Source organism: Girardinichthys multiradiatus, chromosome Y, assembly GCF_021462225.1.
Source record: "Girardinichthys multiradiatus isolate DD_20200921_A chromosome Y, DD_fGirMul_XY1, whole genome shotgun sequence".
In the NCBI taxonomy this organism is placed as follows: Eukaryota; Metazoa; Chordata; class Actinopteri; order Cyprinodontiformes; family Goodeidae; genus Girardinichthys; species Girardinichthys multiradiatus.
The window spans coordinates 40037049-40051795 of NC_061818.1; the positions used below are offsets into that span (position 1 = coordinate 40037049).

At 45.9% G+C, this 14747-nt stretch overlaps 1 long non-coding RNA gene across 1 annotated transcript; it reads right to left on the bottom strand.

Annotated features, from left to right (window-relative positions):
* Positions 1–9804: 9804 nt before the first annotated feature.
* Positions 9805–14518, bottom strand: LOC124864693. Its single transcript, XR_007037345.1, has 2 exons — positions 14477–14518; positions 9805–11475 (listed from the first exon to the last, which is right to left on the bottom strand). It is a non-coding gene; the product is annotated as an uncharacterized LOC124864693 (long non-coding RNA).
* Positions 14519–14747: the final 229 nt, after the last annotated feature.

Genomic DNA, 14747 nt, shown 5'->3' on the forward strand with positions numbered 1-14747 from the left:
TCGTCTCCTTTTCAGCTCAAACCTGCCCTGCTGCTCCTCACTTGACTGAAATATGTCTTAAGAGATAAGTCCTGGATCGTGTTGCCTGTTGCATGATGGGAGCAGATCTCAAGGGTTGGAAATTCAGTGTTTCCTTTACAGAGAGATCAGGCTTTTGTGTGTGCTGCAAATGGTTCAAGTGCAGCATCTAACTTCATTTGGACATGCATTTTACAGGTGTTCTTAGACATTTTGGGGGGAATGTTAACAGGTTCTGCTGATTGAGCCGCTGCTCTCTGATTTACTGCAGATTTAACCTCAGCAGTCAAGCATGTTGAAACTGCAACTAGTCTGTAGTTACTGAAGATGGATCACAAAGAAATTTTTACATTTTTTCCCTCTCCTGGTTTGTTTGTTTTTTCCTGTAACTGCACATGGATGGTTAAAGATATGGACTTACTAGTCAAAAAATAGATACAAGTCTCAGCTACAAGTTCAAATTTGATTACAATGTCACAAAAATGCTGGGAACGTCTGGCAGCGCCCTCGGCCAGGGATGTATTCATTGCCCACCTTGAGCAGACTACACAGAGGCTCAAAATAAAATATAATAAATATTTACACATAAATCTAAAACTGATTATTCTAATTAAAGTGGATATAGGAAAACAAACTGTCAAAACCGTCTGGCTTCTGCTGTGTAAATTTAGTGCTTAAAGTGACTTAACTAAAAAACTTGATCATATAATTCATTATAAATTTATGATAAATATATAAATTTTCAAATGAGTCAGTTTCTCTTTTGCTAAGCCATAAGTAAAGAATTTGAAACAATACGCTCAGTGCTCTTTTCAAATGTTCTTACAATTCTTATTTCCTAATAATTTCATACAGCCCAACAGTGCACCAGAAAACAGATGAATATTCTCCACCTGTCCAGGAAAACTGGAACCAGCTGAATATCCAAAAATAACTTCACATCTCCCCTCCTTGAACCGTCACCTTAACGTGGTGGAGGGGTTTGAGTGCTCAAATGATCCTAGAGGCTATGTTGTCTGGGGCCTAAATGCCCCTGGTAGGGTCTCCCATGGCAAACAGGTTCTAGGTGATGGGTCAGACAAAGAATGGTTCAAGAACCCCTCATGAAGAACACAATATCGAGGCACGTGACGTCGCCCGGTACGGCGGAGCCGGGGTCCCACCCTGGAGCCAGGCCTGGGGTCGGGACTCGTCGGAGAGCGCCTGGTGGCCGGGTTGCTCCTCGCGGGACCCGGCCGGGCCAAGCCCGAACGAGAGACGCGAGGCCATCCTCCAGTGGGCCCACCACCTGCAGGGGGAACCGTGAGGGACCGGTGCAAAGAGGATTGGGTGGCGGACGAAGGAGGAGACCTCAACGGCCCGATCCCCGGATGCTTAGGCTGGCTCTAGGGACGTGGAATGTCACCTCGCTGGGGGGGAAGGAGCCTGAGCTTGTGCGGGAGGTCGAGAGATATCGACTAGAAATAGTCGGGCTCGCCTCCACGCACAGCGTGGGCTCTGGAACCCATCTCCTTGAGAGGGGTTGGACTCTCTTCTACTCTGGAGTGGCCCACGGGGAGAGGCGGCGGGCTGGTGTGGGTTTGCTTGTTGCCCCCCAGCTCAGCCGTCTCGTGTTGGGGTTTACCCCAGTGGATGAGAGGGTTTCATCCCTGCGCCTTCGGGTTGGGGAGAGGTCTCTGACTATCATTTCAGCCTACGGGCCGAGTGGTAGTGCAGAGTACCCGGCCTTCTTGGCGTCCCTGTCGGGGGTGCTGGATAGTGCCCCTCCCGGGGACTCCATTATTCTGCTGGGGGACTTCAACGCCCACGTGGGGAACGACAGTGACACCTGGAGAGGTGTGATCAGGAGGAATGGCCTCCCCGATCTGAATCCGAGTGGTGTTTTGTTATTGGACTTCTGCGGTAGTCACGGATTGTCCATAACGAACACCATGTTCAAACATAAGGGTGTCCATCAGTGCACTTGGCACCAGGACACCCTAGGCAGGAGGTCGATGATCGACTTTGTTGTCGTATCATCAGACCTTCGGCCGCATGTTTTGGACACTCGGGTGAAGAGAGGGGCTGAGCTGTCCACTGATCATCACCTGGTGGTGAGTTGGATCCGCTGGAGGGGGAGAAAGCCGGACAGACTTGGCAGGCCCAAGCGCATAGTGAGGGTCTGCTGGGAACGCCTGGCGGAGCCCTCGGCCAGGGATGTATTCAACTCCCACCTCCGGGAGAGCTTCGACCAGATCCCGGGGGATGTTGGAGACATAGACTCAGAGTGGACCATGTTCTCTGCATCTATTGTCGATGCTGCTGCCCATAGCTGCGGCCGTAAGGTCTGCGGTGCCTGTCGTGGCGGCAATCCCAGAACCCGGTGGTGGACACCGGCAGTAAGGGATGCTGTTAAGCTGAAGAAGGAGTCCTATCGGCTGTGGTTGGCTTGTGGGACTCCTGAGGCGGCTGACGGGTACCGTGAGGCCAAGCGTGCTGCGGCCCGGGCTGTGGCAGAGGCAAAAACTCGGGCCTGGGAAGAGTTCGGTGAGGCCATGGAGAAGGACTACCGGTTGGCCTCGAAGCGATTCTGGCAAACCGTCCGACGCCTCAGGAGGGGGAAGCAGTGCTCTGCCAACACTGTTTATAGTGGGGGCGGGAGACTGCTGACCTCGACTGAGGACATTATCGGGCGGTGGAAGGAGTACTTCAAGGATCTCCTCAATCCTGCCATCACGCATTCCGTGGTGGAAACAGAGGCTGGGGACTCGGGGTTGGATTCTTTCATCACCCAGGCTGAAGTCACCGAGGTGGTTAAAAAGCTCCGCGGTGGCAAGGCTTCGGGGGTGGATGAGATCCGCCCTGAGTACCTCAAGTCTCTGGATGTTGTAGGGCTGTCATGGTTGACACGCCTCTTCAACATTGCGTGGCGGTCGGGGACAGTGCCTCTGGACTGGCAGACTGGGGTGGTGGTCCCCCTTTATAAGAAGGGGGACCGGAGGGTGTGTTCCAACTACAGGGGGATCACACTCCTCAGCCTCCCTGGTAAGGCCTACCCCAGGGTATTGGAGAGGAGAGTCCGACCGATAGTCGAACCTCGGCTTCAGGAGGAACAGTGTGGTTTTCGTCCCAGCCGTGGAACACTGGACCAGCTCTATACCCTCTACAGGGTGCTCGAGGGTTCATGGGAGTTTGCCCAACCGGTTCACATGTGTTTTGTGGACCTGGAGAAGGCATTCGACTGTGTCCCTCGTGATGCCCTGTGGGGGGTGCTCCAGGAGTATGGAATCGGGGGCCCTTTATTAGGGGCCATCCGGTCCCTGTACGAGCGGAGCAGGAGTTTGGTCCGCATTGCCGGCACTAAGTCGGACCTGTTCCCAGTGCATGTTGGACTCCGGCAGGGCTGCCCTTTGTCGCCGGTCCTGTTCATAACTTTTATGGACAGGATTTCTAGACGCAGCCAAGGGCCGGAGGGGGTCTGGTTTGGGGACCAGTGGATTTCGTCTCTTCTTTTTGCGGATGACGTGGTCCTGCTGGCCCCCTCTAGCCAAGACCTACAGCATGCGCTGTGGCGGTTCGCAGCCGAATGTGAAGCGGCTGGGATGAGGATCAGCTCCTCCAAGTCCGAGGCCATGGTACTCGACCGGAAAAGGGTGGCTTGTCCTCTTCAGGTTGGAGGGGAGTTCCTGCCTCAAGTGGAGGAGTTTAAGTATCTCGGGGTCTTGTTCACGAGTGAGGGAAGAATGGAGCGGGAGATCGACAGACGGATCGGTGCAGCTGCCACAGTAATGGGGGCGCTGTGCCGGTCCATTGTGGTGAAGAGAGAGCTGAGCCGAAAAGCAAAGCTCTCAATTTACTGGTCGGTCTACATTCCTACCCTCACCTATGGCCATGAACTTTGGGTCATGACCGAAAGAACGAGATCACGGATACAAGCGGCTGAAATGAGCTTCCTCCGTAGGGTGGCCGGGCACTCCCTTAGAGATAGGGTGAGGAGCTCGGCCATCCGGGAGGGGCTCGGAGTAGAGCCGCTGCTCCTCCACATCGAGAGGAGCCAGTTGAGGTGGCTCGGGCATCTATACCGGATGCCTCCTGGACGCCTTCCTCGGGAGGTGTTCCAGGCACGTCCCACCGGGAGGAGGCCCAGGGGACGGCCCAGGACACGCTGGAGGGACTATGTCTCTCGGCTGGCCTGGGAACGCCTTGGGCTCCCCCTGGAGGAACTGGAGGAGGTGTCTGGAGAGAGGGACGTCTGGGCGTCTCTGCTGAGTCTGCTGCCCCCGCGACCCGGTCCTGGATAAGCGGAAGACGACGAACGAACGAACGAACGAACTTCACATCTTGCCAGTCACATGTCCAATGTGATCGATGTGAGATGCTACATTTAAATGTCTTCGTTATAAATTGAGTCATTAGTTTTATTATTTTTATTTTTACATCATTCTGTCCTTTGTTTTTTGTAGACTACATAATATACCTCTGTGGACTGGGTTGTGATGGGAAGGCAAAGCGAAGCATTTTCTTTTTTGTCACTGCTCAAAGACCAATAAAAATAAAAACAACATTTTAAAACGTGGATCTCCATTGCCCAGATGCCCCATCCAGCCCATCTGCAGCAACAACCCTGGGGTAATGCAGCCACTATGGTGCTTTGGATGCAGAAGTCCAGCTTTTTTACTGTAATTTCCCCCATCAAAATAAGTAAGAAGTAGCACCCTAATGGTGCTAGGTATTGTTTTTGTAATGGATGCCATGACAAAGGATGTACTTTGAATTTAAAATCTACAAAACTACACAACCCAAAGTGATGCCTGCATTTCGATCCGTCATGTTGTTTAATGTTGTCAGAATGGCAATAAAATGTTGGCTTATAGCACAAATAAATCCTATATTATCTGAGAATGTTTAAAGTGAATAAGAAATGTTTTAGAAAAAAAAGACAATCCCTGAATCTGTTTTGTGTGCTCTGATGTGTATAGACTCTAAAGTTATTTAAAGTCCTGAAACTAAACCAAAACCATTTCTGAGAACACAAAGATTTTTATAAGATATTCCAGCCGAGTGTCTGTCAAATAAAAAAAATAAAAGTTCATGTTCCTGTGGCTCTGCAGTGAAGAAACAATCTCACCTTCCATTATGTGCCTCAAACTCTACTTAATACACAGCTGATGATGAACCAGTGATGGTAAAGTGCATCAGTGATAGTTGGCCGTTAAATCCTTTAGTGCAGCTGAAAACATCAGAACTCATGTTAAGACTTTCATGATTTAAAAAAAAACATTTAATATAATCTGATGAATCAGAAATTAGGAAAAAACAAAACTCCTTGTTTCAAACAGTGTTTCTGCACAAATGCAACCAGTGGGCCAAACAGCGACCCCTACTGGATAAACTGCTCAGAATCAAAGAGTTTCTGCTCCATGGATCAGTAGATTTCAGTGATTGATCAGTTTCTGGTTTCTGGCCCAATCATGTTGGTTTCCCTCTGTTTATTCAGCCCCATCAGAGTAACTCCATGGATAATCAGTCAGATGTGTGGGCTGGCAATGATGTACGGGACAAGATGTTTGCATCCTGATGGTCTCCAAGCTGAAGGTATCAGAAATTCATGAAATACACGCAGGGCAGGTTCCACAAGAAGAACACAGTAGAGGTAAAGTGATTTTATTGAAATTATTCTTAGAAAACAAGTTTGCCTCGAAGTTATTTAAGCAAAGTTTTGGCCACATGTCCCCTAGAGCCGGATTAATTACAGCGGTTCATAAAAACGCTGAAAATAACAGAGATAACAGCAGAAAGTGTGCATTATTATACTTCTTCCTCTCAGTAGGTGTTAGTTTGATTACTCCCTTAGAATAATGTCTCTACAGACTGAGATCACTCTGTAACTTTAGGTGTGTGTTGATCTTCATCAGTCCAGAAAATGGCTAGAAGAGCTAGAGAACAGCCACTGGGTCCAACTTCATATCTACAGTCAGAACGATGGTTAAAACATTTAGACCAACTAGGGCTGAGACGAGCAAGGCTGGACAAGGACACAAGTTTATCTTCTCAGTGAGGAGGATGGTGAGAGAGGAGAATCATCTCCAAAACTTAGAGAACTGCAGCAAAGGCTGGCATCTTGGTCTCCATTAACCCGTTGGATGCTATCTACATGCCAACTGGTTGTTTTGGAGGCATGCTGGGAAAAAGCCTTTTCTGTCCTACCATCACGAACATAAACGTGGTTAGTTTGCTGAAATCCGCTTGGAGTTTACCTGGACCTGTGAGAATTGGTCAGATGAGACTCAGACTGAAGTATTCAGCAGTGGGACTGCTGTGAAACAAAGCACGATTATGTGGAAAACCACATGGTGGTCACTGTTAAGTAAGGTGGAGGAACTGTAAGGCTGCGGGCCCATTGTGGACTGACATCTTCAGCATTCAAAACATGAAGACATCTAATCAAAAACAGCCCTCATCATGTTAAGCAGCAGGGTGTTAGGGGTGCCGAGTGTGTTTTTACAAATGTTCATGCCCGTATTGTTCACAGAGACGACTTCAAGCCACTGAAGTCAGGAGAGAAGCTCACTGCTGGAAGCTAACTTTGTGTTCAACAGTTATAGAAACGAGCAGAGCACTTAACCCTATAAACTGAACAAAGAGTATTTAAATCAATCACTTCCTATAACCTGTCTGAACTGATCTATACCAGCATGTTGTCCTCTTCTGAATCAGCCGTTAAAAGACGGAAACACGTCACCAAAAACAGCCTTGAACATCTTAAACAATGGAGAGTGTGTGGAGCGGATTGTTTCTGATGGAACGGTCATGCCTGTGTTGTCCACAGTGTAGGCGTACTGCCGATTCAGATAATCCTCTTCCATCGTGGTTTCTGGAGATGTTTTCCCCAGACAAGCAGCCAGATGGACGGTGGCTTCATACTCTGAAACATGGAGCACCACAGACAAGGCCAACATGACGGTAAAGAAGGGCACGCTGCCGAACCCTGGGTGAAGGTACGGGATAAGATACCGGTGGGCTGCTAGTGGATCTATAAGACCAGGTCGATCCTCCTGCCTTTCCTCCCTTTCTTCTTCTCCTCCTCTTCAACCTTCTGTTTGACAACGTTAAAAAGGTCTAACAGTTCGAAGAAGTATTCAGAATCTGCGTTCAGGTTCAGCCACCGTTGAACATCAACATCTGGACAGTTTTCAATCACATAATTGAATAATTCACTCTTCTCAGCAAAGGTCCTGTTTTTCTTCTCTATGATGGATTTAATTCTGAATAACTTCTGGAGAGATTCCCTGTGGAGGAAATAAAGGAACGCCTTGGGCTCCCCCTGGAGGAACTGGAGGAGGTGTCTGGAGAGAGGGACGTCTGGGCGTCTCTGTTGAGTCTGCTGCCTCCGCGACCCGGTCCCGGATAAGCGGAAGACGACGAGTACGAGTACATTTTAAGATTAACAACTAAACAACTCTGACTTCCTGACTTGACTTCAAACTTAAGGATCTTCATGAAGAAAACTTTAAATAATAACGTTTATGTGTGTTTTCACTACTGACCAACATACTCAATGATGTTGAACTGTTCCCTCAGTGTCCTGATGATCTTTCGGATCTCCTCAGCTTTGCTCCTCAGAGACTGGCAGGCTTCTGTCACATTATTGTTGTCGATCAGATCAGTCCAGCTGTCGATTACATCTGGAAGAAAATATGCCATCGTAGCTGCCCCTGCAAACTGAGGACCAGCAGGAGCTGATCAGAACAGGACTGGATCTCACTGTTACCATGTACCGAGCATCATGTCCAGTCAAAGCATACAGAGACTAAATCTGCACTTAGTTATGGAACAAAATCAACAGACTCCCCACTGGACTTACTTATTAAACAAAGATGAAACCAAACTGGAAAGTGTGTGATAAGTCCACCCAGTGATCCAGCAGGTTGTAGAACCTCGTCCAGCAGGTTGTAGAACCTCCTCCAGCAGCTTGTAGAATCTCCTCCAGCAACGTGTAGAACCTCCTCAACAGCTTGTAGAATCTCCTCCAGCAACGTGTAGAACCTCCTCAACAGCTTGTAGAACCTCCTCAACAGCTTGTAGAACCTCCTCAACAGCTTGTAGAACCTCCTCAACAGCTTGTAGAACCTCCTCAACAGCTTGTAGAACCTCCTCAACAGCTTGTAGAACCTCCTCAACAGCTTGTAGAATCTCCTCCAGCAACGTGTAGAACCTCCTCAACAGCTTGTAGAACCTCCTCAACAGCTTGTAGAACCTCCTCAACAGCTTGTAGAACCTCCTACAGCAACATGTAGAACCTCCTCCAGCAGCTGTAACTTACAACAGGTTTTCTGTCTGACGTCATCAGTCTCCTCACATTGTTTTGGAAGACTTTAGGTCCACTCATCGCTGCAACGTTGCTTCAGTGCATTGAGTCCTGCTAAGCTCTCTGAATTTCCAACCACAGCCTTTCACTTAGGCTTAGAACTAGACTTTGACTAGGCCATCTAAACTTCTGAATTGTTTAAATGCTGCTGTTTGGGGTCATTATCTTGTTGCTGACCCAGTATGGGCCAGACTTCAGCTGACAAATGGTCTCACATTGGACTCTAGAAAACTTTGGTATACAGAGAAGTTCATGGTCCACTCAGTGATTACAAGCTCCAAACACCAGCTCCCTCAACAATCCTGCTTGGCAGTTGGTGTGAAGTCCTTGGTTTTCTCCAAACATGGTTCTGTCCGTTATTGTTACACATCTCTACTTTGGTCTCATCTGTCCGGAGGACATGGTCCTAGTCATCCTGTCCTTCATCCCAATGCAACTTCGCTAACCTAAGTCCTGCTGCCATCTTGTTTTTAGAGAGAAGAAGCTTTCTCCTTCAACCATTCCAAACATCCATGCTTGTTCAGTGTTTTTCTAATTTTCCTGTCATGACCTTTAACCTTTAACCTGCTAGCTGAGGCCTATAGAATCTGAGATGAACGTCTTGGATTTCTTCGTCATTCTTCTGAGGTGCGCGCCCTGACCTTGGCTGAATCTGCTGGGATGTCCACTCCTGGGACATTGTTGGGTCATCATCCATTTTATGAGCCAAATGATCTACAACGCAACTCAACAGGCGTCGCAGCTCTGTCGTCACTGGAGGTCAGCTATATAAGAGCTTGCAAGACACTTCGCCCTTGCTTTTTCCAGCTGGAACAGTGACTGGTTTCCACGCAATAGAAGCACATCTGTGGAGAGTCAGAAGCTCATTCTCCATCACTGGCCAACCAATTGACAAGCTAGAATCTTACTGTGATAAGAAGACCAGAAGATTTACTTTACTGATCGAAGGCGTGTCTGTAGCATGCTACTCACGTAAAAAAAACCCAAAGACATTTTTCCAAGGAGATCATTTTGTCCATCACATTTTCCCCTTTGCTGAAGGAGGAGAAGCTGATCGCTCATGAGTTTGTCATTGAAGCAGACTGAAGCTGCGGTCTGAGCCCCGTGGTGATATCGGACCACACCATTGTCCCATCGTTTATGGCCCGTTGTGTTTTTTACTTCCCGCCTCGGGGGGTTTATGACTGTATGCTTGAGTAGCTCTGTTAGCAGGTAAAGAGCTAAGCTGCTCCCAGAGGCGCTGCCTAGGTGGAAACTCATTGCTGCCCACTGATTGTATTTTTCAAGTCAATCCTAAGCTTTGATCCATTCCCACTCCCACTGGTTTGGTCTCGGTCTACCTACAGCATGCATCCTTAGTTTTGGATGTTAATGTACCCCTTTTGTAGAATAGTGCATAGTTAATTAGGTGAAACGCTGCTGAACAGAAGAGTTGAGTGTAAGAGAGACTATTGGTTTATTAAATTTTCACATAGATAGACAGCATTTGTGTTTATTCTGTGTAAGAGTGATTATCTGTCAAATAAGGTTAGTGTTTCCCACCATTCAGTAAAGCAGTTGACAACACAGTGACATTTAGCTTGGTTTGGTTAATAATTATAAATTATTAATGACAATTAATTAATTGTAATTACCATAAATTCCGGACTACAGAGCGCACCTGATTAAAAGCTCGGATTTTAGAAAGAAAACCAATTTTGTATTTGTACAGGTCGCACTGGATGTCCCACGTTGTAATATGATTTATACAGAAAGATATTAACACGTGAGGATTTTTAACATTTCATTTAATCCGTATGGCAAATGCTTTTTTTCCAACAGTGCCTGTAACACGGCTACCTTTAAATATACGTACGTTATCAGCAAATTACGTTGCTAATGCTTTTTTACTGAACAGAGCAAGAACAACAGTCCAATATCTCCTAACTGATTTACACTGCAGCCTACCAGGTCAAAGGTCATTGATCGCCTTCTTCATCTTCTTCCTGCGAACTGAAACCATCAAAGTCCTGTTCTTCAGAGTCCGAACTGATCAGCCTCAGGATCTCGTCTCTTCAGCCTCTTCGTTGACGCTCTCACCTGAGCGCACCTGGTCCTCTTCACCACGCAGCAGTCCAGCCTTTCAAACCCGTTGGTTATTTTCCACGTTGATGAGGGTGAATATAAATGTCTGATTTACGATACCAGTAATTAAAATTGTGAAAGTGCTCTTGATGTATCGCACAAGTTCATTGGACCTCTTTGAACTACTCATTAATTTGATTGGTCTACTGTTACCAGGCAACATGTTTTTGGCGGCATAAAAAAAAAACATGCATTAGCAGCACTGTTGTGTTCAAAGTGTTGGAAAAAAGTAGCAGCTTATGATCTGTAATTTACGGTAATTAAGTGCTGGGATTCCAATGATCACAACACTAGACTGCATCTCTGATGTCTCTTTGTGACAAGTGATTTTTGGCTAAAATTTATTACTTTTGAATTATGATTTTTAATTATAAGTTTTGATAAATATTTATAATCAATAATCATAAATCCCTTACAGACGTCTACTCCAGGGAAGATTGGCAGTTGTCTCAGATGTTTTCCACTTGGGAATCATCTTTCTCTGCAGAATGAGGGACTCCAGGTAGTTCAGACTCAGACTTTTAATCCTCCCCAGACTGATGACCTGCAACATTTGCTTCTCCAAGGTCATTGCTGGTGTCTTTCCATCTTAACATTGTGTTAACACACACCTGAACGCTACTTTTCCTTTTTAATCCAGAAAAATCTGCATGAGTGGACTCAGCTCCTTCAGCTTTTCACCCTTGTTGTAATAACTAAGAAGACAGTCTGCTGAGGTACATTTCATTATTTTTTCCATGTCCTGATGGACAAATTGCCAGAAATAAAAGAGGGTGTACTTTTTCACTCTGCCTGGAGTGATCCTATCACTCCAGTTGAGGCGCCAATACATTTAAGAGGAGTGGATCCTTTTTATCAGACTCCAGCCTCTTTGCCAGTTTCTCCAGCTGGGATGCACACTCCTCACCCCTGCGTGATCCAGGAGAAGATCTCCTTCACTAACTGGTCAGCTGTGGCCATCACAAAGGGAGAGAAACTACAGGAATCTGGAAGATAAAATCATTCAAATGCATAATTTCATGGATGAAAAACACAGAGTTAGAGAACATGAACCAGAGGAAGTCTGGGTCAACTCAGAGAATCAGGATCGTTGTTATGGAAAATACATAAACCTGAACCTGGTCTGAAGTTCTAACAGTTTCTGGCTTTTCTTCCACTCACGCTTATCCTTATAGGGCTCAGATATATACATACAGCCCCACTAATATTTGGTCAAAGCATTCACAAGGGAACAATTTGCTTGACTTGTTGCAGTTTCAACAGAGTCTCAGTATGATGTGATAAATCCTCAGACGTCCCCATGTCACCTCTGCAGACATCCCAGAATGATCATTGTGATGTCACTGTGGTAGACAGGAAGTCGTCAGATCACATCCTGGAGTAGGTTGTTCCTCTGCAGACATCTGCTGGTCTGCATGGTGATTGGCTGTCTTTCCAAACAACCTATTTAACGTCAACTCCTTTTTAATGTATCTTTAAGTCTAATGAAGCTTTTTGAGGATAATCTGAAAACAATATGAGCTGATGGCACAAAACCCAAAGCTGCAGAGTTTTAGTGAGCGCAGAACCTTCATATAGTAAGTAGCATTACTTCTGTTGGACCAATAGAGGGAGCTCACATACCATCAACTGACTGTACAGCACAGTTTGAGAACAATCTGATCCAAACATTTCAGTGAGATGTCTCACATCTCAACATCTGGAAACATGTTTCCTGACAGAGGTCAAGTTAACCTGAAGCATCAGAACCGACCCACTAACGGCCATGATGCTGCTTCACGGATATAACCAACCCAGAGTTGAGGAGGGCTGAGTTCTTCAGGGGTTGTTCCACCATTCCTGTTTATGAACCCTGGACAGTTAGGGCCTGATCATCAAAAGGTTTGTGTGTACAAAAACACGTGCTAATCGGAATCGGCGTGTTTGCCTTTATGAATATGCAAAACATATGATATTGACCCAAACACAAAAATTCATAGGAGGAGGATATGCAAATGTAATACCTTACCACCCACAATGTGATTTATCAAACCTGAAAAGGACTGCGGTGCCGTTTTTGTGCCTAGATTTAGCACGTTTGAAATGCAGAAACTAATTGGGATGCAAAAATGTCTGCTGTCATTTGGCCAGAAGGAGGCATAGATAGAATGACAGCTGACAGGGAGAGAGGATCTTCTGTTCATGTGTCAACAGATTTGGGTTGGAAAGAATAAAAATAATAGAAATGGATGAGAATAGAAGATACTATGTAGGATTATCTAAGCTCTGATTTGCAGCCAATCACAGACAGAAGCCATGATATATCTCCTATAGTAAAACTCCACTTTTTTCTTGCATCTACATCATTCCAGCGCAACATGCATCGGTGAGATCATCTGCTGCTGAAGCACAAACCTGATCATGCAGAGATGCGCACATAACTGATCAAGCACGCAGTTTGTTAACTGTGATCGCACATCATGCAAAGGACCCACTGTGCTTTGATGTTGATATATAATTAGAAATATTATAGATTATATAGACATTATAAGGCAGATTAAATGTATGTTTTAACCTTGTCACTAAACCAAACACATTGCTTTATTGACAGTAATGTTATGTAATTTCAGGGCAATCGGAGCTGGATCAGTTTGATTACATTGTTTAAAAGTGAATATATGCCAGGGGAGGGTTTTGTTTATGCAGTAAAAATGATTTTGTGTCACCAAAAAACAATTTAAACAATCAAACACATTGAATATCATTAAAATATTGGGAAAACAAACAAAACAAATTCAGTAAAATCATTGGAAAATTATTCATTATTACAAACATAAATGTTCGATTTAAATTCTTTGCAGGATGGTTACGTGACGTTATTTTTTAAAATGAGCAAATCAGTCATTTTCTACCGCTTATTCCATAGTGGGTCGCGGGGAGCTGGTGCCTATCTTCAGCAGTCTATGGGCAAGAGGCGGGGTTCACCCTGGACAGGTCGCCAGTCCATCACAGGGCAACACAGAAACAACCATGCACACACTCATTCACCTAAGGGCAATTTAAAGTGACCAATTAATGCCTAGCAGGCATTTCTTTGGACTGTGGGAGGAAGCCAGAGTACCTGGTGAGAACCCACGCATGCACAGGGAGAACATGCAAAATCCATGCAGAAAGACCCCTGGTCGGGAATCGAACCCAGGACCTTCTTGCTGCAAGGCAACAGTGCTACCAACTGCGCCACCGTGCAGCCCCATGAGCATATTAATCAATCATGAAATCAATCATTAAAGGCGAAGCAGGATGTAGCCTCACTGGATCCATCCGGACCACAAACATAAAGCATCTGCTTGCAGAACAACTTCAAACTCTGCCTTCTGCATTCACAAGTACACACTCAGAGGCGCCCAGCTCAAATGAACAGAGAGGAGAAATGATCTCATCAGGGCAGAGGCTGCGATGATAAACCTGTTGCTGTGAATAGCAACGAGAAAGGTTAACTAACTGTACCAGTCCAGAAAAGCAGGAGCAGAACAGAACAGAAGGAAAAACATAACATCTGGATCATTTATAATGATGCAACAACAACCCCTGCATGTTTTAAGTAACACAGCAGAAAGGATCTGATGGATTTTCCTCTGGTTCCACTGGGGCCAGTAGCAGCCCCCCAGTAGCACATGCAATTATCCAAAGCACAAGCAATCTTTGAAGATCGTGCACAACACGCCCAGATCAGGCCCCATGGGTGCTGATTCCTCTCCTTGCTGGTCGCAAACCAGAGTCCAGCTCTGGTCAGAGGGAGTCAGAGAGATAAACACCTCCAGGGTTCAGGGTTTCACTGTCCTGGTAGAAAAACAATCTGAAGCCTCAGTCTCAACATATAATCCATATAATAGATTAAAACGTATAATAACCAGGATCAGGAGGAGTTACTGAGCTGCTGCTGCTGTAAGGATGGAAATGATCGACCCTGAACATAGAAATAAAAAGTTCAGATTGCTTCATACTCACAGTGGAGCACCTCTGTGTCGGTTGAGCTGCACAAAACTTACAGCAGCTGCTGCGGAAGGAGGAGGAGGGGGGATTTCTGGTTTTTTGCTGGTTTCCAGTAAAAGGAAACTGAAAAAAATCTCCCTGTGGGATCTTGGGTCTTTATATGATCTTTGCAGCAGGAGATTTAGAAGATTTCACTTTGATGGACCACGTTGAGTCAGAGCTGAAGATGAATTAAACCATCTTCCGTCTGAGAAAGTTTCACGGTGGTTCAGCTTTAAAGAACTAT